We start from the raw sequence: 15,746 nt of genomic DNA, 5'->3' as shown, positions 1-15,746 counted from the left end.
GACTCTGCTAGGGAACAATTTGCCCTAGCCTGTGCGTTTCCGTGGCGATAAATACATGAGGGAGGTTTGACCTGGCCTTCTGGGATTGCAAACAGCAGGCATTTATGGGGAGGGCGCGAGAGTTTTATGCGTCTCGCTCTTCTTCAGGTGCGCTTCCCATCTCTAGCGACCCAACCCAGGACAGAGTGTCTCGGTTATGGCTGAAGCCGTTCAGCAGAGTCTTGTCCAGCTATCTTTGGCGGCCATCATCAAATCACTTCTGATCGGTTTTTGAATCCACAGCAGAGATCGGCAAGACACCCCTTCCCCCCCCCTCGCCCCAAATCCCAGCCCCAGGAATCGGCTCAGATCCAAATTGTTGCCCACAACTCTGCCCAGGAGCGTTTGCGGATCTGCAGCAGCAGACTGTGCGCGTCCTCTCCCCGCAGACAAGCGTGCCCGGAGTGGCAGCCCCATTCAGGGCCCTGAGGCAGAAGCGGCATGGCTTTCCTTTACCTGAGATTTGGGCCGGGGCGCAAGTGATGTCGGCTCCAGATGAAAGAAAACTCTATTCGGTATTACCGGGCAGGGGGCGATTCACAAGTGACTTCTGCTTCGTTCAGCTTCGAATTAGATCCACTGCGGTATAAAGCAGTTGTGCTCCCCCCCCCCAACGTAGTCCCTATGAAATGTGTTAGCTGGAAAAAGAATCATTCAAATAGGTTACAGATTATCCCCCCCCCCCGCACCTTTTTCTTTCCCAAAAGTAAAGCCCAGTCGCTAATTTTGGCATCTCAGCACTGGGGGGGGGGGTCATTTTCAGGATGAGGCCAAGATCCTACCAGCAGATACTGGATTTCCAGTACTTGCAAAAAACAAACAAACAGAAAGACCACTCCTCCTGGGGGCTGAGAGTCCTTTGGGGAGAAAGAGGGGTGTGTTTTATCCAGTTTAGGCAGTTCTTTTTAAATTTATTGTGAGCGTTTCCTTTGTCCACTGGTTGCTTGCAGGAGATTTTAGGACCTTGCCGTCATTTTCCGGTGCGGAAGAGTTCATTTGCTGCTCCGACTCAGACTGTGGAGCCTGAAGGTGCCTTCTGCGATCCGGACAATATCTGCAAGCTGGCCCTAAAAATCTCCCCCCCCAAAGCCTGGATGCGTTTTGACTCAGGGTCTGTCGAGGTCAAGGGGAATGAAACCCGTTTGCATTCTGCCCTCTGGCCTCCGCAGCCAAGAACTCTTCTAACCAGATGTGTTGAGCATAACTTTATCGTAACTTTACGGAGCAGCTGCCGGGTCTTTGGACTTCCCTTGGTGTTGTGGGCAGGGCAAGCAGAAACCAGTTCCATTACAGCCAGGAGTTCCTGCCCTAGTTAGCAACGCTTTCCTTTCCCGGTGTAAACGGCCTGGCTTGAAAATAATAATTAAAACCAAATCCTGCGGCACACAGGTTTTAACCAGCGCTAAAACATACCCACCACTTTTCAGGAGGCTTCAGAGGAGGACTTCTCCCTTGTTGGTTGGACTGGTTGGCTTTGGTCTTGACGATCAGCCCCAGGGCCCAACTCTATATTGGTCTTTTAGGGTCCGCGATCCAAGACAGGATTATTGCAAGCCACCCCTGACTTTATTCCTGTGTTATCAGGGGTAGTTTGCTGCCATGCATGAATGCGACTGCTCTCAAAATCAATGGGATTTACTTCCAGGTAAATGCATTTAGCCATGGGTTGCTAGGCAGTTTGTTTGGGTGGCAAAGCCGCTAGTCCGCAGACCCAGCCCTCGAGACATTTGCTCCCGAGTTGCACCACTATAGCTGGCTGAAACATTTGGGTTGTTTGGTTTTGTTTAAAAAGCTCAAGTAACAAAGCTAAAGCTCCGGATTTTTCTCTGGCCATTGCTGACCCCTCCCCACTCGAACTTGCTTTAGGATTTGCATTAGAAACCTGAATGGTTGATTGAGGTGTAAATCTATGAAAATCTGCATTTAAGCCTTCTTCCCTCCTCCCACCCCACAGCCATCTGCCCTGTGAAGATAGGGCCTATCGAAAATGGCCAAACTGAAATTGGGGAGGGGGTGGGCTACCTCTTTCCCTTGCTTTGACTGATCGCTATCGACAATTCCCCTTCTCTTGTATTAGTTTATTATCCGGGACAAGCTGTCCTGTTGATTAAGATGAAATTACTCGGAAGCTGAAGTGCGTTGATCAATAGGCAAAAAGAAAAGCACTGGGACCCGGGAGGCCAGATGGCAGACAAGGCGCGCAGCTGACAAGACCTGGAGGGGGCAACAGGGGGCGCTAAATGGGAAGGATCCTATAGGGGGCTCCTTGAAATGGGGACAATCCGTGCCCTGCCGCTTGTAATTCTGCTCGGGGCCGGAAGAGAGCCAAGGCGGACAAGCCTTAGCCGGTGGAGGTCAAGTCAGTTGTTTAGGCGCGAAGGTTTCGGGTAAAGGTTTAAACTTTAGGCCCGACTCAACGAGGCTGCCTGCACTTTCTTCCTGAAAACAGCTGTATTTGAATTTAAACGGAGGAATCTAACAGTTCGCACTGCTTCCGATCATGCTGCTTGTGAGTCCCTCGCCACTGGGCTCTAATGCACTGGACTGGAGCCGACGGGGGCTCCCCAAGAGGAGTGGGTGAGGCAATGGGTTGCATTCTTCAACTTTTGCTCTCGAGTGCTCCCGTGGGGTGGGGTGGCACGTTATGACGAAGCGGGTCTCTTTCGTTATTACAATCCAAACCGAAACATCGATTTGGACTAAGCGTTTCACCCTGTGCCCACAAGGCTACATTGGGTGCTTAAAAATAGACCAGAGACAGATGGGAGGCAATGGCAGAGAAGATAGGGTCATCAAGCAAGTACAGACTGCGTGCAGGAGAGGAATTCCTTCCGGGGCCACCGACCCTCGCCCCCCCCTCGCTCGCCTGCTCCTTTTTCTCGGCCTGTGGCTGGAATACATGCTCACTCAAGCCAATAGGAGCTTTACCTCGGATTTCAGTGGGCTATAAGTGTGTGCCTCTGGAGAGCCGGATGTTTGTGCCGGGAGATCAGGCCAGGTGTGTGGAGATGTCCTTGTGCACACAGGCGCATCCCCCCTCCCGCCCCAGCCCTCCAGGGCTGCGCACAAGGCCCTTTGTCTGGCCGGCGAGAAAGTCACCTGGAAGCCCCTCCTTCCCCCTTTCGTTCTGCTCAGCGACGCTGCTGTCCTTTGTGCGCCACTGACTGGGGAGGGGGGCTTTTCCTGGTCGGGATCAGTTTTCGATCCTCCCTGACTTCTGCGGCGTGATCAATTACAGCTGGCTTTTGCGAAAGGGGCGCCTCTCTTGGCCGCTTGGCCCCGTCTGACTTCAGCATCACTCGAGGAGGTTAGAGCCCCGGCCGGTGGTGAAAAGAAGCGGGGACGTTGGTGCCCTGGCAGAGCTCTCATTTCCTCGGTTAGCTGAGCACAACTTTTCTATTCGTGTTTAGTCATGCAGGGACTCATTGAGCTCCACACACAGCGCTGCACTGGCCCGGATTCAGAGCGCGGGGAAGGACAGGCCACGGCTGCCGCCAGTGCTGGGGAGCGCGCACGGGCACGAGCTCCCAAGGCGGGATCGCTCTTCTCTCCTCCCCCTTGTTCCACCAGCACATCCAGCACCCCCATTACCCCCCTGCCCCCACAGGCCCATCGCACACACATGATACTGAAGTTCCAAACCGATTAAACGCAGACCCTCAAGCTGCACAGAAACACACCACACAAACCTCTGAACTTCTGACACCGCCACTCGGCCTGGCCATGCACATGCAAACAGTGAGGCTCACATCTAGGCACACAGAGTCGCACCGGAGGAACAAAGCCTGGCTCCCCCCCCCCCCCCCCCACACACAGACACACTAGTTTTGCAGGAAGGCCAGCTAGGAAAGTTGGCGGCTCTAGGAGAGCCAGGGAGAAGGCAGGATCCATCGAGAACAGGCACAGGCGTCCCAGATAGCTGTTCTAATAGAGAGGCAGAAATGGGAGGGCAGGATATGAACTCCCAGACCGAGCTGTCAAGGGCATTACATTGAGAGCCCGGATGTATTTAGGAGAGGCGGCATCTCGGGTACTTGGGAGAAAGGGGGCTTGCCGGTGGTACCCCAGGCCCTGCCAGGGTCTCAGCAGCAGATGGGAAGGAGGCCGGGATGCGGCAAGGAAGCCTCATCGCTCTGGAAGAGGGAGGGAAGTGATTCCGGCTTGTCATTTCAGATCTCTTTCCTGAAGAATAGTCAGAAATGCCACTCGGCTGCGAACATACATCCTCTTTCAAAGGCAGAAGAAGACCGTGAGACTTCCGACTCAACATACACATGAATACTTCCTGCGCCCCCCACCCCCACCCCCCACGTCTCACCTGCCACCGAACAACCTCTGCAAGATGTTCTTTAGCAATTCCTTCCATAAAAAGGGTCTTACAGAGGAGCCCTCTCCCCTTCCTCTCCCTAGCCCAGGCCTTTGCAGGGAAATGGGCCTGGGGAGGTTCCGAGCAGGGAAGACGAGCTCCCGTTCGCAAGACCCAGAGAGGGCTGCGGGCGACTCTTTTTGTGTTTCGGCCGACTGGAATTCCGTTGAAAGCCGTGCCTCCACCAGCTTTTTGGCTTGGCCGGCCGGCTGGCTTGACTGCCACCTTCCGGACATGGGTGGTTCATCTGGGCAGCAAGCAGGCGTGGGGGGTGGGGTGAAGGGCTGCAAACCAACTGCCTCTTTCTGGCACATCAGGGACACCCCCCCCAGAAGTGGGCCGTGACCGTCACCCGCACCTGTCCCTCTCGGGCCTCCTCCTCTTCAGATTTTAAAAGGTCTCTCTGGACTCGCATCTTGTTTGAACTCCAAAGGTGCTTTTGAGAATCAAAACTGGGTCAACACTACGACGGCTCAATAGCCTGGAAGGTGCCTCTCTCCAGCCTGCGTGATAAACACACACACACACACGCACGCACATTCTTTAAGACTATTGGGATTTAAAACAGTAATTCTATTAAATAGTAATTGAAGGGTCGCGAGAGGCTATGATACAGGATCAGCAGCATGTAAGCCGGCCGTTTGAACTTTAATTTGGAATCGGAGGCAGATGGGATCACGGCCTCTTTCTATGATGCCTGCAGATTTAAAACTCGCCGGCCTGAGAAAGGGGGGGGGGGAGCGAGAGAGCAAGAGAAGCTGCAATGCAGATTCATTCATTAAACATGAAAGGTTGGTGCAGGAGAAAGAGAAGCGCTTAGACGTTTAGGGAGATGCTGCAGAAAGTTGCCCCCTCCCCACCCCTACCTCATCAGCCCCCCCCTCAACTGTCTCGTTTGCTGCTTCTCAGCTGTTATTTTGAATATCCTCGGCGAAGGGCTTCGGAGGAGGTGACCAGCTCCCTTTCCCAACCGCGGGCTGGTCGGTTTTTCCTCTCTTCGCCTTTCACGCAGCAGCCCCTTGCTCGAAGGGAAGGGCTGAAGGTCGGGGGAAGGAGCCCAATTTCCACAGTGTGCGGGGAAGCAGAGCGGGAGACTTTGCACCTGGCCCTGCCGGGGCGTGATCCCGAAGTGGTAGAGGAGAAAAGCCGGCGCTCTGCCACTGAGATCCCGCTGGCCGCTCGCCCTCCAACAAGACACTGGAAGGGAGTTCAGGACCCTGAGCCAGCTCAGACGGAAGCAGGCTGGTCGGGCCAGTCTCACAAGCCCCATTTGCTATGAGGGAGAGAGATATAGAACCTGCATGCTCAGAGGCAATGCACCACCTAATATTATGAGCTAGGGAATGACTTCCGGTGAACCCCCGGAAGCAACTCTGCGGGAATCTTAATCCAGCCAGGTGCTTGCCATGTTCTTAGTAATGCTTGGGGGTAGTGGCCTCTAATCTGGAGAACCAGTTTTGATTCCCCACTCCTCCACATGCAGCCAGCTGGGTGACCTTGAGCCAGTAACCATTGCCTTCGAGCTGTTCTTACATATCAGTTCTGTTAGGACTCTCTCAGCCTCATGTACTTCCCAGGGTGCCATTTGTGGGGAGAGAAAGGGAAGGCGATTGTAAGCCACTGTGAGACTCCAAGTAGGTAAGAGGGATACAAAACCCCAGCTCTTCTTCGCATTCCACACTGGTAGAAATCCAAGGGAACCAATGGGGGTGGGGGGAGTCAGAATCACAAGGCATTCTTGCCGAGGGGCAGCTGGTGGATGATATCATTGCCCCCCTAATTTCGTGTTGGCCCACCTCTCCAAACTTCTTGTTAGGTTGCTGCCAAGGAACTCAGAGCCTCGGGTGTGTCTGGCTCTCTTCACCTCCACTGAGCCTTAACAACAGTCCTGTGAGGTAAATCAGATAAGCAAATAGCTCTCTTGCCTGCCTTGAGATCAAGGTCTGTCCCAATAATTTAAGGGTCATGCCCTTTGGATTTTGATTGTCCTCCTGCCTTGATCTTTTCCTGGTTGACTATAGTCATTCACTTGTCCCCGAATGTGTTGACATGCATCTCACCTGGGGTCAGTTGTATTTTTCCCTATTACATCTGTACCCTCCTTTCTTTCAGATACCTCAAGGTTGGAAATCTCTCCCCAAGCCTGTGAAATTAGGAGGGGGACATTTGGTGCTAGGTCCTATTGAATCAGCTTGTCCCCTGGCTGTATCACCCAGATGATGAAGTGCCCGGGGGACTGTATTGGCCTACTCATCTCCTTGAAATGCTAGTTTTCTACATGGATGGCATTTCCCATTGGGATGATGCAGGATGCCATTCAGTCAGCCTCCACCCGCAGGTGACAGTGGCACACGCCAGACTCCAGGCTGACCAGGTCAGGGACTCCGAAGCCCAACAAGGGCATCTTTCCCCCCATTTCACAATGCAGTTGCGGTTGTGAGCCGAGTCTGATTTGTACGCAAGTGGCATCACCTGTGCAGCCCAGGGTCTCCGATCACCAGGGGCCTCTCAGTGCCACAAGAGTGACGAAGCTGTGAAGCTGGAGCATCGGAGAAACGCACATGTGGGGCGTGGGTAATGAATGCTCTGGGGCCGGACTGCTCAGTGTATCTTCCCTGGGCCAGATGGTGTGGCCTGCCTCTTGAGCAGTCCTTCTGTTTCCCTTCGATGGATTGTACTCTGCGTATGCCCAAGGAATGGAACCGATTCTAGGGCTTGAGCCCAGGGAGTTTGGATTGGAAGAGATAGGATCCCAGCCTCTCCTGCTCGCAAGGCTAGGAGCCCCCCCCACACACACACACACTCCTGGCCTCCCACCTTCACCAGCTCGCTTTCATTGCCTGCATGACCTTGAAACTCCCCACCTCCCGGCGAGTTGATTATTAAATATTTGCCACAGCAGCCCCTTTCAGGGCTTGCCCAATCCCACGCACCCATCCCCGCTGCCCTTGTCCCTCCGGGCAGCTGGAGTTGTTTGGATCTGGGCCCGGGCCTGGGCCTGGGGGGCGAAGTGCTGCGTCTCCACTCCAACTGCTCCGCTTGGGGTGGGAGCCGCGGGCGGGTTCCTCCAGGAGCGGCTGCCGGCCGGCTGGAGGCCTTCCAGAGCATTGCCGCGTTGCGATGTTGGATTTGCCGACGAGTATTTACCTTCATAACTAATTTCCGCCCATTATTAAATAGAAATTCTCAGCAGGGCTCCTTAATGATGGAACACGTCGCTAATTAGAGCGTTGACGCGCGGCCTTGGCGAGGCGGCCTAGAGGGATGGCGCTGCGCTCTGCATGCAAACGCTGGATTACCAGCCGGGAGGGGGGGGGGAGAGAGCGGCAGAACCGCAGCCAGGCGGGGATGTTTCCCTCACGCTCTTCCAGCCCTTCTCGGCGGCGACGGACTGCTAAGTTCACACAAACTCCAGCGCATGCGGGGCCACCTGGGAGAGGGCGTCATGCGCCCCCTCTGGCCTCCTCTCCAGCTCCCGGGTCTCTCGTCCTCTCGGCCGGCAGGATCTCCGGCACTGACCACACGCGGAGGAGTGGTGGTGGAGGAGGAGGACACGTGACGGTGTGACTGGCCCGTGTGAATCAGCGTCCCCGGGGTCAAGGAGTCGCAGGTGGGACTCTCCTGCCGTGACGTCACGGGCGCTTCCAAGGCGGGACAGGTCCCCAGTTCAGCTGGGCCATGCCAACGTCGAGCATTTGAGGGGCGAGAAAGGAAGAGCCGGTCAGGATCAGGAATGCCTTCCCGGGTCAGAGCCGTCGAGGGTGCCTGGCCCTGCAATAGTTCAAAAGTGCCCCTATGACGCTGCGCCCAGAGGGCTGGGATCTCATAACTTACCGTATGTTTTCTCCTCCCCACAGGAAAGCAATTGGAGAGCGGCCCCGACGGCACCCACCCAGGCCATCAGAGCGGGGTGCCTGACCCGCGGGCTGAGTGGGGGGAGCGGCTTGCTAGTGCCAGTGCCCTGGCAGGCAGAAGGGATGGTTGGTCGGTCATCAGGCAGCTTCCCTGGCTAAGGCGGGGCTTCCCCATGAGGGACCGGGCAGGCTGTCCACGTAGGCAGCATGGACTAGAGGTGGTGCCCTTTCTTTTAAAGGCTGGCAGGTCCGGGTGGGTCTTTTGCCCCGCAAGGCTTCTAGCGAGCCTCCAACCTTGGATGGTCTGTGTGGATTTTGCAGCAGCTGCCGCCGCGGGAAAAACCTCTTCAGTGGGCGACTGTGGGTTAGTTGGGGCAGGCATTTGGGGATTGTGCTCGCCATATGCCCACTGGAATTCCAAAGGTGACCACGGGCTCTCCCGATTTAGTATCACAGAGGTGTCTGCCCACCTGTGGGTGAGAGCACACCATGATGTGAGTAGTACACATTATTCAGTGGACTATGGCAAAGCCTGCCATGAATCCTGCGGGAATCCTTTGGTGGCTAACCTCCCTCCCTCCCTCCCTCCCAGAGTTGTGGGGTGGGGTTATGACCATCCGGAGCAGGAAAAGCGGACGCAACTGGATTCCACTATAAAGGCAGGTATGCATAACGACAAATTCCACTATTTAAAATGGCGATTTTTCGTTCAGCAAACAATTTGCTACATGGATCCCGTTGCGGAATGGCCCCGGGGATCCTGTGTGGGGGAGAGCTGCAAGTGCCCGGGTGTGTTAGGGCATCCTGCCTGGACGCCAGAAGAGTTCAGGTGAGCGCAAGGAAAGTCTGGGTTTTTCCCATTCGCTTCCCGAAAGCACGAACACATTCGCCTTAAACAAGAAAAGAAAGCTCTGATCACATGGCCATTATCAAGTATATTAACCGCTTATTAAACATAATAAATGCTTGGACAATGTACTGCCCCCTCTCGCGGAGCATGCTGCCCTTCGTAGAGGCATCTTTGCTTCCGCCCTTCCATTGCACTCCTCCGAGGCATGAGGCCACTGGGACGCAGGGGAGTCGTGTGTTCTCCTTGCCCTCCTGCCCATCCTTCTTCCTTCGGAGGCGCAGGGTTCCCACGATGCCCTGGCCAGTCCCGGGCCTGCTGAGCTGAAGCTCTACGGCGTCCGGCACCTTCCGCTGTGTCCACGCGCGATATCTTGGAGCGTCTTACTGACGCTTGTTCTTCTGGACCTTCAGCATGGCATTCACCCACCTTTGTCTGTGAACTGTCCCGTGGCTTGAGGAGGAGGAGCGGTTCAGAGTGGTGGCCTCTCATCTCGAGAACCAGGTTTGACGCTGCACTCCTCCTCCACATGTCGTTAGCTAGTGACCTTAGGCCAGTCACAGTTCTCGCAGAGCTCTCTCAGCCCCATCTCCCTCACAGGGGAGAGGAAGGGAAAGGTATTTGTAAGCCCCTTTGGGACTTCTTCAAGTAGGGGAAAGAAGGGTTATTAAAAATGGTCCTCCTTCTTCAGGATATGGAAATTCCCCACCGCCATAGCAGTTTACAAATAAGTGGGTAAGGACGTTCCCGCTTGATCAGAATATCCCAGCTTTTTATTTTCAAGTTTGGGACCTGTCTGTTACTTTTGGATGCTGGGAGCAGAGCTGTCCATTGTCTAGAACTGGCAACACGAAGGTACGCTGCCTTTGAATATGCTCAGCTTCAGTGATCGCGATTTCAACCTTAGACCGATTCCCTCTGCATCATCAGACATTCTGGAGGTGGCCTTTGTGCCTCTCTCCCGTTTTTAATATGTTGGGTAGATGGGGTCCCCCCAGAAAGGAGGCCTACAGGGCTCTAGTCCCTCCTCCGTTTTCTTTTCACAACAACTCCATGAGGTAGTTGCAGATAGAGGGTGACTGACCCAAGTTCCCCAGGAGCTCTGTGGGATTCAACACTCTGCTGCAGTCCGAGCATGACATGTTGAACTCAGAAAAACATCACGTGTAGAGCAAGACCAGGGTCGTACTGGGGTCTGCTCCGTAGGGTTTCCGCCCAGGAGAGCGTCTTTTGGTGACTACTGGGTAGCTCCGGGTGGGTTCTTGGCTTCTGCCCCCCCTAAAATGGTTCCATCCATACTGGGAGGGTGGGAGGGAAGGGGAGCTGCCACTTCATGTGACCGCTTGGCTCTCCCAGCTTCCGGAAGGGCTCTGGCTCCCGTCTGGAGATGGTGTCCGGAAGACTTTCTCAGAGACCCTGAGCAGAGGGCGAGAGGCGAGAGGCTGCAGTAAAGCGTAGTGGATGCCCTGGGGCTTGCCACCCCTCCCCGCTCTCCTCGCGCCAGGAAGAAAACACCGGCCGCGCCGAGCCAGGACGAGCGCCCGGCCACGGTGGGGGGGGGGGCAGTGCCAGGATCCGGCCCCTGCCTCTGGGAAGGTCAGAGTGAAGGGCAGAAGGCAGCAGGGGCGGCCGCCCAAGAGGGGTTCTTCGCGGGCTCTGAGGTGCCTGCCATTGTGGCTTGGCGTCTCTTTCGAGTGGTGGGGGTGCTGCGGCTGAGTGACCCCCGCCCGGAGGTCCTGGAGCTGCGGAGAGAGGCCGGCTCTGACAGTGGCTCCGAAGAAGACCTGGGGGCGCAGTGCGGCGTCCTGCCGCTGGCCCTACGTGATGACGTCGGAGGTAGTCCTGGAGCGGGGAGGGGCTCCAGCAGCTGGAGGGAGCTCCTACGGGGAAGAGGCCTATAGTTGTAGGCCAGCTGTAGGCGATGTGCCTAGCAAGGAGGACTGAGAAGGCATCTCAAGGCCATCTAGTCTAAGCCCCTTGATTTAGGATCTCTTTTATACCAGCTCACAACAGAGAAACCCAATTTTACCACAGCGGTGGCCAGAGGTGGGGTGGGTGGCAGAACAAATTGATGCAGGTGGCTCAAGGAAGTGAGCCATACCAGAAGGAGGAAAGGTAGAAAACAACTGTGCTCATCAGAGCTCTCAGCCTATTCTGGTTCTATTCTGAGGCCACTACCTCACATCAACCAGCTGTGGAGCAAGGATATATCTAGTTCCCAGTAGACATAAGGGAGTTGGGGTGGAAGGAGCCCCACTGATGCCTGATTGGGGGGGGGGGGAAGGCAAGGGGCCTTTAACACAATATCTGGGAGGAGAAGGCTTTTCTATTAGCTGGACTTCAAAGCAAAGGCCACGAGTGGGGTGCGTCCTATTGTTTCAGACAAATGCACTCATCTACCTGAATGCATATTATGGCAACAGAAGAGGAAGAAAAACCACACTCATCTATAGATGCCAGAGTTCTTCACAGACATCCTCTCCACACATTTTGAACTCCTCTAAAACCAATCCCTGCATTGCAACTGAGAGCTGAGGCTGAGAGAGAGAGCGATTTGACCTAGGTCATCTCCTGAACTCAGGACGGAGTCCACCCATCCCCCCCTTCCTTGAGACTAGATCAATTTCTTTCTTTTCCTTGGTTTAGTAGAACAGTTCACGACTGTAAGGAACGAAACACAATTTAAATGACTATTAACAAAACCTGATTTAGCTAGCCTTTAAAATGCCTCTGGACTCTGGTTCCATTTTTACTGCTTCGGATTAGCAAATCTGGAACTCAGATTAACCCATCTGCGATTAACTCCACATCAGTAGATCTGGAGCAAGGACCTCCGCCATCCGCCCCTTGTTCCATTTCTATCGTTCTGTCACATGACAAGGTAACCAACTTGCAAACCAACTTACACACACCTGCTGAGTTCTGAATTTGCTTGCACACACAGTCCCAACAGAAACACATACAAGAAACCGGATTTAACTGAGGGCCAGAGGGGGAAACTCTTAAATTTGTCTTCTGGTTTGGGTGAGAGGCTGAGGCAAGGCTCTGGTTTCTTCTCATTTACACGGGGTTAAGGTCAAGATCTCCAAGAGGAACTTTCACCTAGGCAGTGTTACTAGCACGTTTTAATCCACATTAACACCTCATCGGGTTGGCTTTCCCTATTTAGGGGTGCTTAACGCCATCGACTTCAGGGATCCTTGACTGGTGGGGAACACACACCAGGTTAAAGGATGCTCTTGGAATGCAAAGGTATTTCAGGGTGGATTTGCTTCCAGGAGCGTCAGGAGGGCCTCAGATTTCCTCCTCCCCGAGGAGAGCACTGACATCGAGTCCACCCCAGGTGGAACCGTGACCCTCCCCCCTCCCCCTCCCCCTCCCCCTCCCCCTGACCACATGGGTTCCCTTCCCAAGAGAAAGGGGCCTCCGAACAGCCAGTGAACTACAGAGCACCCCGAGAGCGGTTTTCGGAAGCCAAGCCGGTGAGCACTGGTGGTCTCCGGGCAAGATGCGGGCCTAACAGCGATCCAGGCCCTCTGGGCAGCCTTCTGCAGGGAGGAAGCAGGCAGAAGACCCCCGGCTGGTGAGTTCCCGTCAGGGTTTCCTGCGCACTTCAAAGCTCAGCGGCTTTTGCTCGTCGGTATGAAGACCGCAGTTTCATTCACGCCCTGGAGCCTGAACAGCTAGATCTTTCCAAACGGGGAGAAGTTTGGCAGGAAGGACCTGGAAGGTGCGGGAAGGAAGCAAAACAGGATGCTCTGCCATCCATCCCCCCCTCCCTTTCACGGCTCATCCTGTCAATCCACTTTGCCTTCTGCACCGACCCCTGCTGGCCGATGTTTGGAGGGGTTCCTTCGGGTCGCGCTCGCGGAAGTTGCACTGCCTCCCCACCCCCTTGTCCCCGACCCGGGAATAGCCAAGGGGTTTCCATTTCGCCAGAGGGAAGCCGGCCCCCAAGCGCGTTCCCACGAGAATGAGCAGCACCCTCCCCCCCCCTCGAAAGACAGGAAAACCTCCGCCCCACCTCGAGCCCCGAGCCCTGCTGCAGGCTGCAAAAGAGCCCTCTTGAGAAGAGGGGACCACTGAGTTTCTTCTGGGCGGGGATCATCAAGAAGAAGGCGCGTCCGGTCTAGCGTGGGAGCAAAAGCAGAACTTACTTAACACTCGGTCCAAGGGACGGTTTCAGAGTCTGCAGGAGATACTAGGAGGACCAGGTTTGACTCCCCGCTTCTCCACATGCAGCCAGCTGGGTGAGCTTGAGCTAGTCACAGTTATCTTAGGACTGTTCTCACAGCAACCAAAGCAGTTCTGTTAGAACGCTTCCAATCCCACCTACCTACTAGAGTGGGGAGAGGAAGGGAAGTCGATTGTAAGCCGCTTCGGGTAGAGAAAAGCACGGTACAAAAAACCCAGCTCTCTTCTTCTTGCTCACACAGAGTTAAGGTCGGGAATTCGTTCCCAGAGCCGTGGCCCCGCGTGGAATCTTGGTGACAGGTCTTCCGAGGAGGCCCGAATGCTTTTCTCTTCCCGTCAGGGCCAGTTGGGGCTTGGAGGGAGGGTCTCACGGTGCTTCGCAAGCTCCAGCCCCGGCAACTCCCCTTCCAGCAAGCAGGAAAGCAAGCATCGCTCTCCGTCCCCTGCTTCCTGCACCCTGCCCAGGCAGGAAAGCCTCGGAGCGGAGCCTCTGCTCGCAAGGAGCCCTTGGAGCAGATGTCCCACTCGCCTCCCTGCCCCTTCTCTCCCCAGGAAGCGCCCATTGTCTCCTGAGCGAAAGCAGCCCCCCACCCGCGTTTTTCCTCCATTGTTTGCACACCATAGAGCTTCCGGGGCGGACATCAGCAAGAGCCAAGACTCGTCATGCCAGAGCCCAGGGACAAAAGGCCTCGGAGCACGTGCAGAGTGTCTTTTCTCCAGTACTCACACCCAAGCTTCCCTGCTTCTTCATTATCTTGGCCTCACGGCCAGAGCTCTTTTCAGCCTTCGGAACAGACCCTGGTGCAAATCTCGCCTTCCCCAAGATATCAAGCACAAAATAATATTTCTGAAGTGCTTAGAGCTCTCCAAAGCATGGTATAAATGCCAAATATTATTAATGACTATGTGTGTATGGTGTGTGTGCGCGCGCGCATGGGGCAGGGCATGTCCGGGCAGAGGAAGAGTTGTACTGGACCACCCCAAAAGTCCCTCCCCGCATCTTCACGGTCCCAATTCCCTGCAGCCTTCTCCGTCCACCCCCCTTCGAATCCGCCCTTAGGCTTGGCTCTCCAGATCCTGCCTTTCTCCTGGAGGCCCCCCTCCAGTGACCCTCCCCTCCCCCCAATCCGGAGTCTTCCCACCCGCTCCCTTGCTGGCGGAACAAAAGGCGCCGGGAGGGAGCGGATGCTGCCAGTTTGCCAGCCAAGTGCGGACGGCGGAGGCGGCAGATGTCAGGCTGCCGGGAGGCCATTGGGAGGAGGGGGCTGAGGCTGAGCGAGCAGCGGGGAGACAGCCACGCCCCCCTCCCCTGGAGCCAAGAAAGAGCAGCATGGCTGGAGCGACGCCGGGGTCTGACTCCGGAGCAGGGAGCAGGGTGGCGCCTCCTCAGAGGCTCTGCCGAGGAAGCCACCGTCTGCCAAGCACTCTCGTCCAGGTTTGCTTCGGGAGACGTGTGGAGACGAAAGCCCGCTGTCGAATGACGCCTGAAGAGAAAGGCACCAGGGAGCCCCCCAGCCCTATTGTTTTGGAAGTCTTTAGGACTGCTTCCCCAGTTCGGGAGTTTAGGGCTGCAGGCACCGGGAAAGGAATCCGGTCCCGTTCTTGTCTGCTATCGATTACATGATTCAGTTCACTTTCCCTTCCTGAGCTTTCGCAAACAATTTTAGAAAGAAATAGACTTGATCCCTTCCCTTCGCTCCCTCCGTTTCTTTCCAGGGCACCAACTTCTGGAGACTTGAGAGCTAGAGGGATACAGAGAGGGAGGGAGGGAGAGGGAGGGAGGAGGAGGCGGCGGCGGCGGCGGAGGAGATAACAGTATGGACCTCAATCATGAGCCTCTGCCGGTCTGCTTTTTATTCAAACAGGAGGGACGCACAGACGTTTAACCCCTCCGATCTGCTTTCCTTTCTTCCACAGGCACCTGGCTCCCAAGCCTGGTGGGTTTCTGGGAAACTGACTTAGGACCGAAGCAAAAGACCGGAAAAGAAAGAGGACATTTATTCATTGTTCGTTTCGGTGATCATGGATCCCCGGGTTTTTGGCTGTTTGTTCCCCCCCCCTCTCTCCACATGCTCTGCGAAAGAGAGACAGCTCAAGGGTGGCCAGAGGTTTCCTGTAGCCTTTGGTTGCATTGGCAGGAGACAAGAGCGGCAGTCCGGCAGCCCCTGCAAGACTCACCACATTTGTGGCAGGAGCGGCTCTTTGGGGAGTCTCCGGCCACGAAGGTCTTGCAGGCACCTGCCGGACTCTTGGCTCTTTTCTGCTGCTCCAGGCAGCCTAACCGGACCGACTCCCCATCTCGATCTGTAGCTTTTGGGGTCATCCCGTTGTTGGCTGGTGTGACTCTTCATTTCTCACAAGAATATGAAAAAAAGGGGGGGTCAGTTTGGGAATCGTGAGCTGGTCAGGCAGAGGAGGCGACACGCTGGTACGGTCACCTCCAAAA

The sequence above is a fragment of the Paroedura picta genome, chromosome 1, assembly GCF_049243985.1.
Source record: "Paroedura picta isolate Pp20150507F chromosome 1, Ppicta_v3.0, whole genome shotgun sequence".
Taxonomy (NCBI): domain Eukaryota; kingdom Metazoa; phylum Chordata; class Lepidosauria; order Squamata; family Gekkonidae; genus Paroedura; species Paroedura picta.
The sequence above is the reverse complement of the archived record's forward strand: the minus strand, read 5'-3'. Positions refer to the sequence as shown.